We start from the raw sequence: 22,119 nt of genomic DNA, 5'->3' as shown, positions 1-22,119 counted from the left end.
ATGTTATTTTAATTGTATTACATTGAGGAGCCCTGAGGGTCGTGGGGTAGATAATCAAAAAGGACAAGGAGGAAATTAAAAAAGGGAAGAAGGCAATCAAAAAGGCCATTTAGGAGAGCCCCTTAATCCTCCATAGAAAGAACACTAATTATACTCTAGAATCTCCTTATAATTAACCCTGATATAAAGTGTTTTTTGAGCAGTAATAACTTTCACATTCACAATCGTTTGGATCACAAACTTCGGTGAATGCTTCACAAACAGCAGCCCTCACAGGTTGGCGGGTTTTTGGGTTTTCTACCGTAGTAAGCCACACGATTACATGGCTGTCCATAACCCAAAAGATAAATATTTCTGCCCTCAGCTAACTCTATTGCTCTGTTGAATTCAGCCTATTGCTTTCATTTTTTTTTTTTTTTTGGCAGAAATAGCCTGAAACACAACCATACTTGTGCCTCCTCTCCCTTCTTTGTAATTGCTTCCCGATGCTCATTTTTAGTCTTTAATATGACTTGGACTCTGAGATGGTTGCAAACCCACTGAATTCCCAGCATACCTTCCCCAGCTAACAGACCCCGGCTTAGATTTACCTACTCTCCTAGGCCACCGGGCACACACTGCTGTAGTCGTTCTTAACATTTCCAGACAAAAGCAAAGACTCAGACAGATTGCCCAAATTGCATTCAAACGAAGAGCCTCACATTCCTCGTCCTGACGGCTGATGACTTATGAACCAAAGCTCCAAACTGTCAATTAGAATAGTTTCGGAGCAAAACAGAGCAGGGAAAGAATGCAGATAGTTCTATGCTTCAGGTGTCTGAGGTATCACTGGAAAGAAAGAGGCAAAGGAAAGGCGACTGGGAATAGCACTGTGAAGGGAGAAGGGCTGGGAATAGGTAGTTTGAGAACTTTTTTTTTTAATGGCATGAAAATGAAAAGAATCTGTCCCTGTCCTCACATGAACCGATCATTTCTCTTGTCTTACCCAGTAAGAGAAGAAGCAGGATCTCAGATCCCATGAGATCCCAGGGGAGATAGTTTCAATGGGGCACCTGCCTGCCAAGTGAAACCCTAGGAGAGGTTCACAGGGCTTCTGACATTCACAGCACTCAGAAGGTATTCGTCCCGTCTTTGAATGTACTCCTGAGCCTGGCTTCAACCCCTCCCAGCAAACACATTTGAAAGGTCTGACCATTCACAATGGGTGACATCTGCAACTGAACCAGAGACTGGGAAACCAAGGACTGGGAAACACTGAGCCCAGTGTTTTCTCTCTGTATCAAGAGAATGCACGCCTAAGGAACTTTCCTATTTTTTTCTTGCATGCTGTTGGAACCAAAATCTTACTTCTTCCCATCTAGGTGATTATTCTTTACGTAGAATTTAACAAGATAAGCAGATGCTTCCTATTTTTTTTTTGTTTTCTAACCCAGAATCTATAACCGAGAGATAAATGTTCCCTTACCATTCAATAGTATTGATTAAGGATCTTCAGTATGCCCACTGCCCTCGGACCTAGGAAATATGGAATATGAATTATATTGTCCCTGTTTGTGTTGGGACTAAGTTGCTCCAATCTAATTATATATTTGCTTGAACAGCAAGTTATAGTTCATTAACATAGACAAACTTAGGATGTTAGTTCATTTGCACTTTTAAATAGTACTAAATAAATCATCCTCATCCAAAACACCTGTGAAGATGCACAATTCACTTACAAAGTTGAACAAGAAGATTAAAAATGAAGAATAGACTATGAGTCTCCCACTTTTTAATTTTCAGAAGTAGAATGCTCTTACAAGTACAATACACGAAAGAGAATTAAAAAGAGCAGTGTTAACATCCCTGATCCATTCGTTAGTGAAACAAGTACATGCTCAAGTGCCATTCATTTCTCAATACCTAATGATAAGGTGGGCACAGATTGATCCTGCCTTCGAAAAGCTTAGAGTGTGGTAAGGAGGTTTACTCACATTTATATACAATTAAATCGTAAGTCAGAGTGTGAAAAGTACTATAAGAGAGATGCAGACTTAAAAACTATAAAATGATAAAGTTGTTCTATAAACATAATGTATTGGTCATCTCATCTGGCAGGGGTCTCTCCTTAAGTTATCCTATGTGAATAAAAATTGACACTTTAGTATCACTATAGATGGGGCATTTGCAACTTCTTCTGGTAGGGTATTCATTCTAGGTTTACTTAATATTAGCAGGGCAGGAGCTGGAAGCCAATAGGAAGAGTTTAAACTGATGCTAATTTTTACTTCCCGTTTTTTGGTGTTCCTTGTTTTGGGATGCAGGTTCCCACACTGGGCTCCCTCCCAGATCTCTCTACCCACTCCAAAGTCTGGATGTCTCTGTTCTGCTTCATCAAAACTTCATTGCTAAAGAGCCTCATGAATGCCACTGAAGAGGACAGCACATGAACTGGAAAGGCTCCATCTCTTGGTCACTTTTCTTATTCCAACCTTCAACAAGACACTATATTTTAACTAGGTCTTCTGGGGTAGAATCCGGAACCAAAAAACCCTCTATATTAGGAGAGCTGGAGAGAATAGAGTCAGGAGTCTTGGGTTCCAGTCCCAGATTAGTCACCCCCTGTAGTAACCTTGGACAAACCCATTTACTTATCGAAGCCTCCATTTTCTTCATTGTTAAAATTCAGCAATAGCAGACTCCCAGTGTTGTATGTAACTTGTAATATAAAGCTCTTATTAATTATATAGATTTAATACAATCATGGGTGGGAATTTTAGTCAGGCGCAGGGAACCTTTCCATACCGCCTTGGGTAGGTTTGTCCTACTAAACCAACAAATGTCATCAAATCCTTCCCAATTGGATTGCAATAATTTAATGTACTTATTTCTCTAACTATGCATTAAACCTAAAATGTAAAGTCTAATTCAACTTGTATTTTATATAGTCAGGGGTAGGGCTAATAATACAGTATTTTCTATCTCACATCTCTCCTCTCTGTTTCAAGGCTAGTCGCTGACAATGAATTTAGCTTCAACACAAAGAAATTGCTAGATTCTTTCATTTTTGGTTCCATCTCTGGAAGTAGCAACACTAGCAGCACTAAATCAAAGTGTCCCTTGTCGTGACCTGTCACTCCTTACATTTATTTCCTGTCATACTAAAACAAATAAAACCATAAACAAAAGTAAACAGCTAGTGTCTGTGAAGCAACTTATAAAAAGCAGACCTTAGTCAGCAGTTCCATAGGAGGCTCCTAGCATCTTCTCTTTCTTCAATAGACGACAGGAAAGGGGCTGAAGTAGAAGATGGCCTACTCACTATAAAGGAAGGTGACCCTCCTTCACATTTCATGTATGTGTACAGGACCCTTGGAGATAATCGTTAGCAGCTGGAAACTTCCTATCAAGGACGATTCTTTTCTGAATAACTGCATTTGGTCCAATGGCCTTAAACTTTTATGGTCTGCTTTCCTATATTGAACTCAACAACAACAACACTATCTCTATCTCACACGTGAAACAAAATACCTCTACTTACCACAGCCATTCTACTCACCATACTGTCACTAGGAGGTCTACCTCCACTGTCAGGATTCATACCAAAATGGATAATCATCCAAGAACTAACAAAAAATGACAGCGTAATTATACCAACCATCATAGCCGTCACAACACTACTAAACCTATATTTCTACATACGCCTCACATACGTTGCACATTATTCTGTGATTATTTTATTTGTCTTCCAATTAATTTAAATCAGTTCTTCTGTCTTTCTTTAAAGTGACCAATGCATACTGGCTATATAAAACTAAGAAATATAGTTGGATGTAGAATAAAAATCAAAAGACCCATCATTCACTTTAAATCCTTCTCCCCTCTTCTGAGGCAAAACTTTTTAATATAACTTATTCTAAGCTTCTTTATATGCTTTACATATAGGCATACACACATATACGTATGTATATATATATACGTGTGTATATTCACTTAGATTTTTCTTTGCACATTATTCTGTGATTATTTTATTTAACCTAATAATATATCATAGTTTGGTTTCCAAGTCGATATCTATATTTGCATCATTTCTTCTAACGGCTATATACTATTACATAAAATAAGTGGAAAAGTATATTACAGTCTGAATTTTTGTGTTTCAAAGTTAGCTGCTTTTATGTAGGAAGGGGATGTTTCTTTTGAAAAAAAAAGAACACAGAATAAAATAATATTTACATTACTTCTCGAGAATAATATAGCACATATTGAGGGTAAGCAGTAGTAAGTAGTGAAATAAATAGCAAAACAATCCATTATTTTCACTTCAAGAGACTTGAGAACTCTGATGTGCCATATGAGATGAATATGATGGTGAATATGGTCTTTTGAACCATGTAAAGAAAAGGGCCATGCCCCAAACCTCCAAGTACTCTATCTAAATTTAACCAATAGAAATTCATTCATTTGGTTTAAATATGGTCAACTCTAAGCATTCTCTTTAAACATGCATATGTTTTAGGAATGAATGGCCACTTAGTTTGTTAGGTGCTTTCCTTCCCAGAAAACATGATTCAACCTGAACACATTGAGTGTTTCTGGTGGAAGAGAATTCTAAAACTGGGGAGGGGGAGACACAGGGTAGAGAAGATGTGATGAAAGTAGAAAACAGAGAAAAAGTAAGAGTCCAAATTAACTGAACTATGTCACCTGTCTAAAAATAGCCCCAATTGCTAAGAGTAAAAGTTAACTTCACTGAGCAAATAAAAATAGACTTCTATAAAGGTGGTGGTTTTCTTTTGTTAACTAGAACAGAGGAGGGAAGTACAGCGAGCATGCTGTACCCCCATTCCTGTTTATAGCAGACATCATTAATCTATAGTGGCATTCTTTCCCACTGATCCGGGACTCAGCCTCAGAGTTCTTCCGTACTCAGCACTCCGGGCAGTCACTACCAATTGACTATAGTTGGTGCCCCAAATAAAATCCAGTTTGTCATTCAGTCACAGGAGTCATCAACTCCATTATTACCAACCACGGGTTTGAATTTCACAAGAAGACATGAATTGCATAAGCTTAAAGTTGCTGTCGGGATTCTTTTTCAGCCATGTATCTGCCCAGGACATGCCCCAGGGAAAACAGGAGGTCTCTCTTAGCTAATAAATTAGGATTCTTCCATACCACACTGGAAGCTCCATGTAGATAAAGGCTTTGTTTCCCTAGAGCCCAAGAGAACATCCAACTTACAGCAGGTACTAAGTTGAAAGAGCGGCTAAATCAACTGTGCAATGGAATAGAACACATCTCTAGCAGACGTTTACTAAATAGAGTTCCTGAGAATTTAAAAAAGGAGAGTTTGCCTTAAAACATCATTGTTGGATAGGGCAGCTTCTGCATATCCACCCTCCTTTAAAAGAACCTATTATCTAAAAATATGATATAATATTTTAAAATATAGTAACCATCAAGGAAAGCGGAAACGGAATCTAACAGGAAGAAGATGTGTCAGTTGTTGCATTATATAAGATAGAAAGGTAGGTGACAGTGAGCCGGCACCTTCCGGATTCCTTAGAGGCGGCCAAGTCAGGCTGCCAGGGCAGAAGTCAGGTCAAAGCTTTTCTCCCTGTGGTGAATCTTCAGCAAGCAGCTGCTTCCTGTACCAAGGCACACTGAAGAATCTACCGCCACATTTCATAAAGCTGTTCTGGAGTTTCAATGTAGAAGTTTGTCCAGTCAAAAAAATTAAGCAAATGAAATAAGCCTTTACCTGATTTGGCCAGCTTTGTTTCACTGCGTCAGTGAGATCAAGCAAGCCCGTCTAGCCTGTCTGAGACGGGATAATCATTCCTGTTTTCTCTCTTTCACTCACTTACTCATACACACACCCACCTATGTACACTCTCACACACAAAAGAACTCTAACATACACATCTGTACACACATACATCCAAATCCACATTTCACACATGTATACTTACACACCTACTCACACATATACCCACTATCCTATTATCGGCCCCTAGAGAAACAGATTCAGATATTGCCCCCTCATCCATCATACTATTATCCTTCTAAACAAAATGACTCTCTTTTGATAGAAATCTCCTTCTTCAACAGGGACACTTTCATAAACACTGAGCCTGGGGGACTGGGTGGAAAATAAGCACATACCTGCTTTGTTGTCGGCCCCTTTATTGCCGAAAGGGTATTAGCCTATTCCTCTGGAGGAATTCTGGCTCAGAACTTTTATAAGTAGGAGACTCAATTATGCTTCTTATGAGGTCCCTAAATTTGGAAATGGAGCTAAATACGGAAATACATTAGTCAATGTCCTCAACCTCTTCCCTTACTCATTTATCAATCTTTTCTGATTTCTTGGGGTGATTTCTTTGAATTAGTAAAGCTACTAACTGTAGCAACCATAAACAGAGTACTATACTGAGATAGGAAAGAAGACAAATTAAAAATTAAATGCCAAACTTAGATACTGAATATGATCAGTATATGGTTAAAGCCCATGGACAAGTTAGGGTCCTTGTACGGGCCAAGCCAATTCACCTTAATGCTGAGGTCTACTGAAGAGTGAGCAGTATTGCTGTGAGATTCCAAAGGAGGAATACATTTCAATATAGGAGGTCTTTCTACTTTAACTAACATGTAAATATTAATGTTGTCATTATTCGGGAATTACAGAGTGTATCCCCTAAGAATGAGTACTAGAGAAGAAAAAAGACCATGGCCTGAAAGTTAAACCGTATATCTCACATAAAGGGTCATGGCAGAGATATGCAGTTACCTTATGGGGCTTTCTGGAAGACAAAATTTGGGACCTACTTCAATTTATAAATACATCAAAAGAAGGTATGATAAATTAAGCCTGGCCATGAGAAAAGCAGAGAAAAAAATGGTCATGGAGACAAACACAGGCAGTGCCCTTTTAGGGATTTTTCAGGCCAAAGGACCCAATCGGTTGTTCCCAGTAGCAGGGAAGTCAAGTTGCCTAACTTATGTGTATCCAACCATCTGCACACAGATGAGGGGAAGAGAGAGAGGGAGAAGGAGAAGTGAGGGGGGAAGGAGAAGAGAGGGAGAGGGATGAGAAGAAAGAGAAGGAGAGGGAGAGTGAATTGTGAGAAGAATGAGTCAGAGGAGAGGAAAACAGAGGGGAAGGAGGAGAGAGAAAAGGAGAGGGAGATATAGATATAGGAGATATAGGAGATGTGACTGCGTCGATCCTTCAATCAGCCCTAGTTTTTGAGACTGTGAGCATGTCTCTGTGCTAGGCATGATTTTTAGTGTTTAATTATAGCTCTGTTCATTCAACGTGGCCCCTAACCAGTGTTCTCCAAGAGTGGCCCTTGGGCCAGCAGCATCGCCATCACCTGGAAATTTGTTAGAAATGCAAATTTAGGTCCTGCCCCAGTCTCTACTAAATCAGAAACTCTGTGGGTGGGGCCCAGCAATTTGTGTTTTAACAAGCTCTCTCAGTAATTCGGATGCATAATATAGTTTGAGAACCTCTGCCCTAAACACAAGCCAATGACTCTATCTGGAGCTCCACTGAAAAAACAGCTGGAGAAATTTCCCATTCAAATAAACACAGAAACATTCTGGTTTTACATGTCAGTTTTGGGAGTTTGTGGAATTTGGATCTGTCCTCATACTTCTGAACACTGCAAAGACAAATCTTTGAGCCATTGGGGCTTAAAGCTATTCTCCACCAATGGGAGAGTCACCAAGGTAATGGCTCACTGTCAGGCTTCTTGGGACACCTGACTTCTCCATGTGGTGGGTGAGTCCTCCTCCTTTTTTAGACATTTAAAGAAAAGTAGGTTTCCATTATTTGAGAGAGACCCACACAATGGTACCATGCTTCAGAAATGGTGCAGTACACCTTTCCAAAAAGCCATTCAGCTCTGTGTATAACATCATGGTAATCAAGTAGCCACTTTGAGGTGACAAATGGGGCTAGGAATTTCTGTGATACTTTTGGCAATGGCTAACTAAATTGTTTTTCTTGCAATCCAATACATTAATCTGGTGTTTGCTTCTATACTGCTTTCATTGTTTCACTTTCTCTGCTGTGTGCACTCAGACTTGACTTGTAGACAACTGTGGGCAGCACAGTTGGGTATAAAAGAGAGTTATTTAATGGTGTTATTTAAGGTGTGCCCCTTAGCCATGCAGTTTACAAAAGCAAATCCCTGTGAGGTATAAAGCATCAGAGAGCAAAACAAGTCACTGACATCTCTTTAGAGGAGAGAAAGAAGCTGAGTCATTGAGCCTGCAATTCAAGAGAAGGCAAATATATCACAGAACAAAGAGTAAACCTTCACCCTGGGTCACAGGACATCTGCTTCAGAGATGTTCACCAACACAGAAAGATTTGTTGCTTATGATAAAAGACATCTGTGATAAGACATACTGAACAAAGCATTATCTGACCCCTAACTAAACATAGCTTGCTTTATAAAAGGTTGTTTTTATGTAATATTGCCAAACACTATTTCTGTAGCTCTTTCAAGAAAACAGTTAGTCTGTAGCAGACATCATTCTAATCTGTGTCTAGGAAAGCATATGACACCTACATCCTACCTGTCTAATCTGCTACTTAGGTATAGAAACTAATGCTAATTAAATAAACACAAACTACTGCATTGCAGAGGGCTACCACATTTAGAATAGTGCTAAGCATCCTAAGGATAAAAAACAGGTACTATTTTGGTTTTCAAAAAGGACTAGGTAAACAGAAATTCAGTACAGAAATGTTTGTGTTTAAGGAGGTCCACCTGTCAGGAGAAGCTTTCTGTGGACGTGATGAGCTTTGCTCACTGGGAAAAATTTCACGAGGAAATCTGGCAGGAAATAGAAGCAAAGCAAAACAATGGGAGTCAAGGCCCCATGCCTTTTAAGATAAAATTCAATTCCTCACTTCCATTTAAGATATGAATTGAGAAGCAGGAAAGTCACCAATAGAAAGGGTGATTCACCACCAGAGAAAACTGTATTGACCATCCATGCCCAGTTTAATCCTCCATTCTCAATTCTAAACACATAGTAGATTAGATGTGTCCAGGCTCTTCACAACAGGGCATTATCTATTACATTTCAGCTATTACCTCTCCTAATTATCTTGCTCACCTTTCATCTCTAAGAAGTCATCTAGGGATCAAGCAGATGCTATCAGAAGCAGGGATTGAGTCTGGGGAAGGAATTGTGCAGGTTGTGGGGGTGGGAGAGTGTGAATAGAAATGTCAGCTCATTGCTGGTTGAGTGTGGGGCCCAGATTCAATCTTCTACTTTTTTCCTTGGTCCCAAAGTTTCCTCGAACAGTACTTTCTGGTTGGGCTATGAACTTTCATGTTGGCAATCTCAGCTGGTGACAGGAGGTCAGAGTTATTAAGAAAAACATCTCCAAATACAACCCATTTTGTCTTCCAAAAAGCCCTGATAAGAAGGGCCCTTTGGCACTTAGCAATATTAGAAAAAGGACTTCTGCATTCAAAGGAAGACCTTTGCATGTGCCAGCATTCAGTTTAAGACTTTTGGCTTTGGTTTCTCAGTTCATGAACTCTGATATAATATTTTCTGATTTGAACTCTAATCTGATACTCTATTTTTCACTCCTGAAAATTAGTTATATTTAAGATATGATGATTTCTGGAGCATCTTTGAGGAATTTTTATTTGGCTTTTGTGTTTCTGTCTACCATGTATTATAATGATTTATGGGCCTGCCTTACTCTCCCGTACAAGAACATCAGCTCCCCTGGATGAATCACCTTGGCATTTCCCATCTTGCCCCACAGTGAAAGTTGCACAGGGAAAGTGTTCAATAAATACACCTTGGCTGATGGAACACAGTGGAGAGAATTAGGATCCTTCCCACCTTTCCATACTCAGAAGACTAAGGTCTTGCTAAACCTTTATTAACCATTCCTTCTTCACCCTCTGCACCTTTTCTTAGACCCGACTTGTGTAGCTGTTCCTAAGTGCCTCAGCATCTAGGTATACTACTTTCGTACCTGAACACCTGCAGTGCCTTTCTCCTGGACCATCGTGCTACAATCATTTAATAACTATCCATCACTAGAGGAGATGCCAATGGGGTGACGATGGAGACTAGAAATTCTCATGGAAAGAGAGCAGGGTACTATCATGTTGATCATGTCATCCCTGTTTCATGGTCTTGTAGCCAAACTGCCTAAAACCCTTTTGGAAAAGCAGTGGGTCTACTTCTACCCAAATCCAGGAAAGAAGACTCTATAACTTCAGGTAGTCCGTTCCTATGTGAAATATTCATTTACCTCTCTAGTAACTGAAGAATGGCTAATGTCTAGACCAGTGGTTCTCAAAGTGTGGACCCTGGACTCGGAACAGTGGCCTTACCTGGGAACGAGGGAGAAATGCAAATTCTTGGCCTCCATCTCAGACTTACTGAATCAGAAACTCTGGAGGTGTGCCCAGCAATTTGTGCTTTAAAGAAGCCCTCCAGGGGATTCTGGTGTTCACTATAGTTTGAGTCCCACTGGGGTCTGTGAAGGTCATGTGTACATATTGCTCATCAATTTAGAATTACCTGTTTTGTTTGACCTAAGTTACCTCTGTTTATGGCTGCTTGTCAGAAAGGGATATTCACTGTCATTCCATAGTTTGAGTGAACTTTCACCTAGAGAGGATGGGGTACAATCTTCACAGGCCACTGGGCTCCTGGAAGCTCAGGCTATTTGACTTTGAAGAACGAAATACCAGACCCTAATTAATGAAATTGTCAAGAGCTGCTCCCCTTTGTCAGGATTTTAGCAAAGACTTCAGTGACTTCATCCACTTCTATGGCTTTTAACTGAGTAATTAATAGGATAACAGTTACAAGTTCAAGTTAAGTGCATATTATTTCTACTGGACTGGGTCATAAATAAGTAATATAGCTTTTGAAAGTGAACGGGAAGAGATGCTGAAAAGAAAAACCTATTGGAAGCTGAATGAAGGAGGCCAGACTTAATTTGAAGCTCTACCTTCTCATTTTAGTGGAGCACGGGGTTCCACAGAGGACAAGTGAGACTGTGGTGGATTTGGCTTCACTTTGTGCTCTAGCTGTGTCCAAACATAGACAATCTACCAAATGGAGACATTCTCCAGATCCTCCTCCTCCCACAGAAATCAAACATGAAAACAACTCAATACACGGAGGTAAGGAGGAAGGATGAGTAGCAACGCTTGAGGAATATTTTGCAGCACATGGTACCTGGGCTAACTCCCACCGCAACCATAAATTCCGGGGGCCCTTTTCCTGTTCTGAATCAGCTCTCGGCGCCAAGGCTGCATCACAGCTTCTGTGGGCTCTGGGTACTTTTGCCTTCACAAGCCTCTTCCTCCATAAAATGTAAAAATTGTTATTTTAGGACTGCATTGGTATAAAGACAAATATATTCTAGGCTGGGTTTCATGATTATATATTCATTACTATTATATCAACTTTTCTGATTAAAAAAATTAAAATGGAAACATTTTATTGGGTCGCTAAAGTACTGTTGGCCTATAGTAGTTTCCTAGGGCTGCTGTATCAAAGCACCATAACCAGGCTGCTCAAACCATAGATATTTGTCTCACAGATCTGGAGGCTAGCAGCCCAAGATCAAGTTGACAGCAGGGCCATGTGCTCTCTGAAGGATCTAGGGAAGGATAGGGAAGGATCTGCTCCAGGCTTCTCTCCTAGTTTCTGGAAGCGTCTTGGTTTATGGCAGCATAACTGTAATCTTCACCCAGAGTTCTCCTTGTGTGCATGTCTCTCTTCAAATTTCCCCTTTTTATAAGGACACCAGTCATGTTGGATTAGGGGCCCACCTTACTGTTGTATGACCTCATCTTAACTAATTACTCTGAATGACCTTATTTCTAAATATGGTCATATTCTGAGGTACTGGGGATTTGGGATTTCAGCATATGAATTCTGAGGAGACACAATTCAACCCATTGCAGGGCCTTAGGCTGTGTGTCTAATGGAGAAGTCATCACTGCAAAGCCTCCTCTGGGATCTGGGGGTGAGATGCGAGTCTGGGGTCTCCAAAACATCAGAAATGAGATAAGGGCCCAGGAGGTGAAAGAGGGAGATGTTTTACGTTTTATTTAATTATGTTGTTTTCAAAGGAAATACTTCCACATTCAAAAACACTTAAAGGAAGATTTTCAGTGGATCGACTCAACCTGGAGGAAGGTGAACTTCTCTCAGTGCCCCGTGTCCAACAGGTCCTGGGTAAGACCCAACGCTGCCTCGGCTCAGGAGCAACCAGACTGTAGAACGGAAGCAAACCTTCCTCTACCCCAAGGTTTCCATCCTGCATGTTTGCTGCTTATTTTTGGAGCTGAGCCCTCCTAGGAATTGAGGAAGAATACAATTTCCTTTTTTTAAAAAAATCTGATTTTTCACCGCGGTGATGTACTACTTATGCTTTTTTCCCCCATGTTAACCATTTTCCTTTCCCTGCAAGAAATGTTTGACTTGCCCCTGTCTTGGCTGATGATCCCAAACAGAGGGGAAAAGAAAGAGAGGTTTCCTCTGAAGAGAGGGACTTGCCTGTCACCCCAGGACACCAACCTCTTTTCTCCTCTCCTCTATTGGAAAAGAGAAAAAGAGTGAGGGAGGCTGGAAAGGAAACCTGAGATTATCACTTTCCTCTTTTTATTTCTGCTTCAATTTTTAAAAGTTACTATCAGCCCATTGCAACAAAAGCCTCCAAATTCTTTCTCAGTCCGTGGCTCAATAGTTTAATTCCCAAAGGATTCTATAAACCCAAACAAAGTGCAGGCTACCCTCCTGGACAGCACCACCACCCCCCCAATCCCCTCCACACAAATACACACATTCAGAAGAAAAATCACTTCACACAAAAACAACCAAATAAAGCAGCACAGCCTGAGGGGGCCCATAAAGTGAAAACTGAAACAGTACATGAACTTTGCCTGTCCATTTAAATTGCAAAAGCTCCAGCTAATTCGCAGACACACAATTGGGTCTGGCAATACCATTCACAGCCCTGGATGTGAAATGGAGTCACAGACATCATTAAAGGCACTAACGACAATGCCAGTTAGGCTGTATCGAAAGCTGAACTGTTCATGTGGAATGGTTCTCCTAGAGTGGGCTGAGGTAAAAACAGCAATGGCTTTGAGAGTGCGTGGGCCAAAATGGAAGAGTTTTATGTTTTCGTGGAGGAGCAGTTGAAACCACCCCGGAAAGGCGTTTCTCTGCACAAATTGTCATAAAATAATGGCATTAGGTACTCCGAGCCATAAGTCTCTTAGGTCTTTGTTAACTTTCTTTAAAAAGTGATATTGCTGTGTACATATATGAGACCAAATGACTTGTGGAGGAAGCTAGCAGAGTCCTCCTTTCTTCTCAAAAGAGATTTGCAGGTAGGTTTACCTACCAGACTCAGCCTAAATGTTGAGCAATCCCCAAGTGAGAAAGAAGCTGTGGTACTTTTCAAGAGTGTACACTCAGATCATCTCTATTTCCTGCAAGGTGTTCAGCAATTGCAAAATATATGCCGTAGGCATTTGGTTTGGGTAGTAGAAATGGTGTGATTTAGAGTGAATGGATGTTCTATGCTCCAGGTCAGTGTATGACAGACCGCTGGAGGTATCCCAAAGTCCTCTCCAAATGCCTCCGCTGACTAATCAGATACAACACCGACCATTAGCAAATCATGTGGGACAGGAAGAGAAGGTTCAGTGAACAAATGACTCAAATTCAATTCCTAGCCAGAAACTTCATGTGGCACAGTCAGATTTCAGAGACAGGAACAGTGTCCTCAGGAACAGTGGCTTCTGCTTAATATATGACCTTGAGCCTTTCTTTGTCTTACAGGAACTGTGTTCACTCCCAATCTTCCCCCTCCCCAAAAGGAATAGGATGGTTTATTCTCTCTGTCCACGTGATCTCTGATAATATAGCTTTCAGCAGACCCTGGGCTTCAAGCTTTCTTTCTGGAGGCTATAATAACCAGGATCAGGGCAAAGTGAGATGAGAAAATGCTTCTGGGCAAAGGATGGGGTCAGATCGACTGTGCAAATTCTCATCAACACTGCTCAGAGGGCTGTGTTCCAGAACAGAGATTGCTCCTGGTTCTTCCCTGTCTGGCCCTGGAAATATGGAGATTTACACCTAGGGTATTGAGCAAATGCCCTATAATTTACTACAGCAGATGCTATTACCACAGCTCAGTGTAGGGACCTGGGGGCTACAGGTCTCTTGACCTAATGAACTCCAGAGACTTGGCTATGGGGGTCTAGGCCTCTCCACGGAATCTCATCTTTAGAGCCTCAGGGCCCTTCTCACTTTTTGTCTCTTTCTTATTCACATGCGAGGCCTCAGCAACCTTACTTTCTTTGTCTTCTTTACCCACTTCCTGCGTGGCCCCAGCTGACCCCCACACCCATGTCTCTGACCAACTGCACGAATCTCCTTGGAAACCAACATTCTACCCCTTGCCAAGCTTCCTCAGAATGTTGCCTTCCAGTTCCTTCTCACCCAGCTGAACAAAAGTTTCTCTCTTTGCATTTATATAACTTCTGAAATCTGATTTCCTCCAGGAAGCCTTTCTAGATTGATTAGAGAGAAATGATTCCCATGGCCTCAAGTGAACATATACATAATTCCAGGAGTTACTGTCTCCAGTAGCCACCGAGTTGCTTCGTGTCCCTTCTCTGCCACCCACAGTAAATGCTGTTACTCTTTTAAAAGTGAAAGTAATTCTAATATTTTGCAAATTGTAAAAATGTTACATGCTCACGCCAAGTAGTCAGATTTGTGGATGCAGAAACCTATCCAGAAGAATCTGGAAATCACACAAACTCCGCTACACAGAGGTAACTTCTTATATGATACACTTCTTCACAAATACATTTAATTTAGACTGATATTGGCTCTATGACACAGGCAAAAATTAAATGGAGGCTAATTTCCATAGCAGAGTAAGTACTGAAGCTACTCATTAATTGGTCCTGTTTACATGCCTACCATGAAAGAATCATTTTTTACACTTAAGCGGAAAGCTTAAACTTGACTAAGACTGTCATAAGAAAACAGTGAACAGAAGATATTTACTGTGAAATGGAAGATAAGTCGAGTTCAATCCTATTATCACTTGGCTATAGACACCAATGAGTCTAATGAAGGCAAGAAGCATAAGTTTAGGTAAAAGAGTGATTGAGGTTGACCAAAGAAGAGTAACGAGGCATGGTGACTGAATCTGCCAATGTTTCTGCCCATCGTCAGAAAGCATAGTCTGATTCTAAGCCCAAATTTAGTGTGGGGCTCAGCCATGCACATCTCTTTGCACTACCTGCACTGAAGGTTTGAGGCTGTAGTCTTTATGTCATATGCATGTGTGACCAGGAAAACAAAAGATTCACAGCTTCTCCTTTCTTCCTGCATTCCAAGGAGAAGACAACCTCAGTTCAATCTGCTCCCGGGCCTTGCTGTTCCAATCAGAGTAATGGATTGGGGATGAAGGAGAAGAATGAAAAGAAGCCAAGTTCGTTTGATTGGTTTACATTGGAGAAACCTGAGTTATGGAAGAGGTAGGTAGAGAAAAAGATAAGAAACAGAAGGCATTAGGTTTGAGAAAAAGTATGAAGGAAACTTTTTCTCTTTTTGAGGAGGGAGCATAATTTAGGCAGCAGTCGTGTTGTGATGGGTAAGGTTTTAAGGATTTGTGTGGATAGATTTTTTTTTTCCCCAGAAAATCTCCTATAAACTGTAGATGGAACCCTTTCTTTAGAATTTTCTGAGACTAATAAAGATATAAATTGTTTTTAAATTCGTTTGGCAGTCAAGGTGTGCTTCTTTGGAAGTAACATGCACTGAAACTGGGGACACGAGGCACCTCAGTTTTCTATGGGATACATTGAAATATCTCTGTTATTTGCTTCATACTCTCAGTTTCTAGCAGACAGAGGCCCATGTTCACGTAGCTGACTTGGTTATATCCAGGGAGGCATCTTGTCCTATTTATAGAAGCTCTGAAGTCAGAACCTGAAAACCAGAATTTGAGTCCTTGTTTTCCTTCTTACTAGTTACGTGGCCCAGGGCATGTCACTTAACCTCACTGAGCTCAATGTCTTCACAAGTACACTGCAGGCAATGATGGTGACATCTGCCTACACCTTAGGCCTCTGTGAGATCAAATGAAATAAGTGTACGTGAGCATGCTTTGTGAACTGTCAAGAGCTACCCAAATCATCACTTAGTATGGCCTCCTGTATGGCATGATATTCAGCCTCTCACTCTAACTAATGATAACAGTGGTGGCTGGAATGGCTCCAGAGCTGATTCTGCCCAGGGCTATTAGCGACTCTTCTCTACCTCTTCCTGGTATCTTCTCCGAGTTGGCGGCCAGCAAGGAATAAACTCAGTCCTAGGAAACCTACTGGGAACTGCACAACTTCCCCACCTCATTTCACCCATGACCTCTACCACTGATTAAATGGAAATGCTGGAGGGTATGATGGGCCCAGGCCAGGATTCTGCTGAATCCAGCCAATGCCTGGCCACCGCTCCCTGTGCTGATGGTGACTTCACCTGCTGGCTCCCATCTCAATGGAAGGCTTTTTTTGAAAGGCCATTTTGTGACTCGTCCTGAGAGCGTTTCATTCATGCTGGCTGAATTTCTTTCCCTTTTTGCTCAAAATTAACCCTCTTCAGACCAAAGCAGCCCAAAAGAAACTGAATGAGATAGTGGCGAGTGAAGACCTTGCACACTCCGAGCTTGTTTCCAGGGGAGTTTTCTTCTGCTTTCCAGGATTCCAACATAATCCCATCCAACCACAGAGGCAATGGTTTGGCTGGAGCCAAGAGCCCGCTTTCAGCGGAGGTCTCTCCCATGTGCTCCTGTCCCTTCTAGGACCTGCACCTCCCTATGGAAAGGAAGCCAGACGCACGTCTACCTGCTGCCTCAGAATCAGACCTTGTCTTTTTGTTTTAGAAGCTGAGACCAAAAAACTGGCCTATTCTCTCTTTGGTTTGAGGCAAGAGTCTTTGCAACTGGTTTTCCTGAGAGGCAGCCCAGAGGCTGGTGCGACAAAGAGCTGCCCTGCTTTCTTTGGCCATGGCATGGCCGGTCCTGCCCTTGCCCTGAGCCAGACCAGCAGAAATCACAGCCCAAAGCAGCACCAAGACCTTGAATTAAGACACAGGCAACTTATTCCACTTTCCTGGCCGCCTTAACACATCTGTCTTGTCGGTCTGTGTCTAAACCTCTTGAGCGATTCCAGCCGCTGAGCCAGGCCTGTGGACACAGTGACATTTGGTTTCAGTTAGAACACAACAGATCAGTGTGTTCACCTGCTTCATTTTTTCCCTCCTGCATAAGGGGGCAAAGGCAGCCAAAACCTGATGCTGCTGATCTGGAGATTTCCCATTTTGTTTCAGTGACTTCATGCCTTGGCCTAGCCTCTGCTGGATCTTCCAAAAACCACTTTATTTCCTGTGTATTTCCAGCACTCGGCCAAAAAGAATGTACAGTATGAAAAAAATGTCTGCTACCCTCAACTGCAGAGACCCTTTGGAAAAAAATATCTGGAGGGCTTTTAAATAAAAGAAATAATTAGAACCTGCTGAGTGCCTTACAGAATCTATGAAACTCGACCTTTTCCAAAATATCATAGTATTTCCTGTGGCTTCTGTAGGCTAAGCCTTCATGGATTTATAAGTATGTGTCCAACACAGTCTCTGGGCTCCATTTTTTAAGTCCAAAAGTCAGATTTGAAAAGCACAAATATATACTATCCGAAGATAACATTCCAAAAGGTGTTAAGCTAAAACTCAGCTGGAAAAATATAGGCTGCCAGATGTCAGGGGTGGTGGGCCATGTGCATTTACTTTATTTTATTTTTTTAATGAATGGAGGTTTGATTTTCCAGCTTGCTGCCCAATTGCCGAACATGCCAGGTATGCCTTGCAGATGTGTACGGTCGTAGCTTACAACTATGTGGTGGGTGGAGAGTGGTTTATGAGCTTTGAAATTCATAAATTCTAATCTTTAGAACTCTCTCTATAAACATGGTTAAAGATTGGGAAGGAGAGAAAGAAAAAACATTCTGACCTTAAACTACCTGTGATCAATGATCCAGGCTCCTGCTAGCCTTTCCCAAGAGAAAACTGAAACCTTTTGAAAGAGAAGCTCAAGGACACAGAAGCTTCTACTGACTTTCCGGAAGAGGTAAAGATTCTAGGCCTGGGCTCATTGTGTGTGACTATTTCTCGCTAAGTCTATGTGTGCATAGACAAGATGAAATGAAGTACAATTAACTGGACACTTAAACCTGCACAGACCATCTCGAATATGTGGTCATGAAAATATCTTTCCTTTGGGGGCTTTGAAAAATAATTCAGATTATTATTTTAACTTCATGCTGTAGGCTGCCTACTTTAGTTAAACTTGTAGAATTAGGACCTCATTTCCAGTGAGGAAGAGTTGAATTCTACATCAAATTATTCTGAATAAAATAGTGAGTACAGACTCACTGATCGACTCTTGTTAGGTCAGCCTCAGGCTGAATTGTGAACTGGTGACCATCTGTTTTCACAGTCCACGGCCCTCCGCTCTTGTTTCCCCTTCTTCTCCAACAAGGAGGACACTCCATTAAAGCTTGGTAGCATCCCAGGTTGGGAATAGGCCCTTGCTCAAATGAAAACTTACCCAGGTTCTCTCTTCTTCTCTAAGAAACCCACAAAGTAATTTCTGTTGAGGTGAGAACAGCGAAGTATGTCCCATCTCCCAGATAACCTTCCCCAACTGGGAGTCCAAAAAGAGTTGGAATCTTCGGAACCAAGGCAAACTGCTGAGAGAGATATTTTTAATTGGGAGGTGGGCATATGCGACCCTTCTCATCCACCAGCTTCAGGGGAGTAGAATGTTCTCTGAGAGAGAGAAGTCCACGGTGTGGTATAGAATTCGAGTGACTGGAAGTAGAGCAAACATAAAGGAACAGGTTTGAAGTAACTGACATCTCCTTACTTAACCTGGGCCTGCTAAATAGAGAAATATACGCAACTATTTTATACTGACAGAAAAATGCTAACATGCCCCCATCACTTTCCAGAGACACTTTTATAAACCTCCTACCGTTTGGGCTTGCTGCCACCATCTCACACCTTCAGAATAGGTGAGGCTTTACCATATGGACCACGAGAATGAGGGCTATGCATAAGGAGGTGTTCCTGAGACACATGGTATGTGATAGCTGGAGGATACAGTAAGGCACAGAGTAGGATCTGTAAACAGACCACAAGAAGTTCTTGGATGAGTTGTCTTGGGCTTCCAGGTCAGCCACAATCAAGTACTGGCAAGTAGGTAGAATCTTTTCTGTTTCTATGCCTTTATTTTAGGGGATCTAATTCTTAGTAAAGCCACCTCAGGAAGGAAAAAACTAATGCTTCTTTGTTTCTAGGACTCGGTCCTTTGTTTTATAATTAATATAGATTCCCACCCAATGCATAAATGTTTAAAGCATCATTTATATTGCATCGTCCACTTGTTAAAGTTTAAAATGTTGCAAATAGCCAAGAGTCTGTGCTTTAGTTACAAGCAAACTTGCTCACTCCATGGTCTTAATCTCTGGCAAACAGTGGCATAAAATTGATCTCTAGGTCAATTTTGTATTTGCTGCTCGTTCTTTGCCATTATAAAATAAGATATAAAGATCTGATTTTTGAGTCAAAGCATAGCTTAAAATATTTTAATTATGTGCATACACATGCTGGTATGAAATATGTATGTGTGTGTAGCACATGCGTACATCTATATATAGTACACAGAAATGAGTGGAATAAATGGTCCTAACCTAATATTGGTACACTTAGTAAATAAAGATCTAAAGAGATATAAACTAACACCTTTAGGCATAGGGATTATTTTATTAACAAGGGAATAGGTACACATATTGAACAAGCTATCTACTTTCAAAAAGTCATATGCAAATAGAGTAAGGAGATTCCTTCTTAAGTTGTTCTTAGATGTGTTAAAGTCTCAGGTCACTTTGGCTTATATGTCAACACAGGTGTGGATTGTACAGTGGCTCTAAATCAAGGCAACCTCTTTGCCAACCTGTCCTGAGCATCATTCCAATAACTGGGCTCCTGACATGTTCTTTATGACCAAGCCTCTCTTGATTCAGTAATCAAGTCCTTGGCATGTTCTTTTCTGGTTCTCTTTCCATGCCCCCAAGAGTCCCAGCCTACTTCCTTTCTTTTCCTCATCTCCCCATATCCCAATCTTACCATCATAATTTGTAGGCTATAAGGTTTTCTGACTGTTGGAGGGTTACAGTGTAGGAACTCTGGCATGAATCATGGGAAGTTAGGGTGTGTTTCAATGATACCTCGTGTTATGAGGAAAGGTCAGTCTACATGAGTGTAATAGTTTAAATTCTGGGATATTTTAATGAGGAGAAGCCCGGTGTTTTCTAGTACACAGAGAGGCGCTAGTCAGTCACTAAGAGGATTTCTTGGGTTACTTCAATCAAGGTATATGTATTTTCCAATATTCGGTATAAAAGTTATTCTTAAGTTTTTAATAAACCTACTAAATTACCCAGGGTGCTTATTAAAATGCACATTCCTAGGTTCCTCCCCAGGGATTCAGAAATTTTGGGGTATAGTTCAGGAACCTTTGACTTTTTCTCCTCAAGATTCTCCCTCTTGGATGGAATTTTGAGATACGTTGCTCTATGAATTCATTGAACAATGCCCGCAAATGAATTATAAGTTTATTTTCATACAGACCATCATTGTTAGGAAAAATAGTTGCTATCTTTAAAAGGTTTAGTATATCCCTTAAAATCTCATTTGTAGTATTCTTCTAGTAAATTATTTCTGTAAAACATGTATGTAAAAGAAGTTAACGTAGTCTGATCCAGACTAAATTACCGCAAATTGCTCTAAGAATGGATGAAATACAAATTAATGAGATTTCTGTGAATGCTTGTTTTTTCCCTAACTAATATTCTATGGTGGTGAATTATGATATGCAGTCAAATATTGAACTGTTTTAGCTATTTTAGGAGATTAATTTAAAGGCTATTTTTATACTAGCTAAGAAGAATAGAATTGATGATCATCTAAGTAACCCTTGCCTTAATAGGCCAAGTTTTGCAGGACCAAGTGGATGTGAACTAGAATTGCCCAGATAAATGTTTCAGGGTATCTGTTAGCACATTTACACAGTGTCTCCTTTACCAAAAGTGTGATAGAAAGAAAATCTGCTTTATAATTTTACGTATCTGAAGATCTAAGTCTAAACGATAACGATAACTAATATTAATTAAGCCTTTTCTGTGTACCAAATACTTAATATTCACTATTTCATATTGTCTTCACAACATCCCTATAGATGGATCCTATATCAACCAGTTTACCGATGAAGAAACTGAGGTTCAGAAAGGTTAAGTAACTTGCTCAAAGCCAGCTAGAAGGTGGTAGGTACAGTGAGAGTCTGACTGCAAAGCCCAAGAGACCACAGCTGTGTCTCTACCCGAGAAAGCACTCACTCTCCACACTGCTACTGGTCTCCTCAACCAGAGTTTCCCCCATTTTAGGCACAAACCAGATAGCTAAAATGTACAGTTTGGAAAGTTCATGTAGAATGAAGAGGTGCACAGTAAAATAACTGTGCAGATAATTTTCTTTAGGAAAGGGGGGAAATATCCCCTTTCGATTTTATTTGCAATATATTTTTGTAAACATATTCTGGCATGATTGCCACAGAACTCAGCTTTGTCTGGGTCTGTGACGAACCACAGCATTTCTTCCAGGTCCAGTGGCTGTTTTTGGACAGCCTGATCATTAGACTCTCCATGTAGAAAACCTTTAGAGGATATCAAACTTAGACTAGATTAGAGAAAAAAGAGTGAAAATGGCCATGGATAGTCATCTATTCCCTTTTGTGACCAGTGCGTAGAGAATAATTTAGAAATGAATTTTCATTTCTTTAACTTAAAAATCATCTGTAGCTCATAAAAGGAAGGCAAGGAAAAGCAGCATTCGGTGTTCTATTAGTTGCTTCATAAATGGGGAATTGTTTGGCACTGCAGGTTACATGGGCTATGCCCCTGATGTCCATGTTCACAGACAAAGCCACCAAGG

Source organism: Pteropus alecto, unplaced genomic scaffold, assembly GCF_000325575.1.
Source record: "Pteropus alecto unplaced genomic scaffold, ASM32557v1 scaffold86, whole genome shotgun sequence".
Lineage (NCBI taxonomy): Eukaryota > Metazoa > Chordata > Mammalia > Chiroptera > Pteropodidae > Pteropus > Pteropus alecto.
This window is presented reverse-complemented; position numbering follows the sequence as displayed.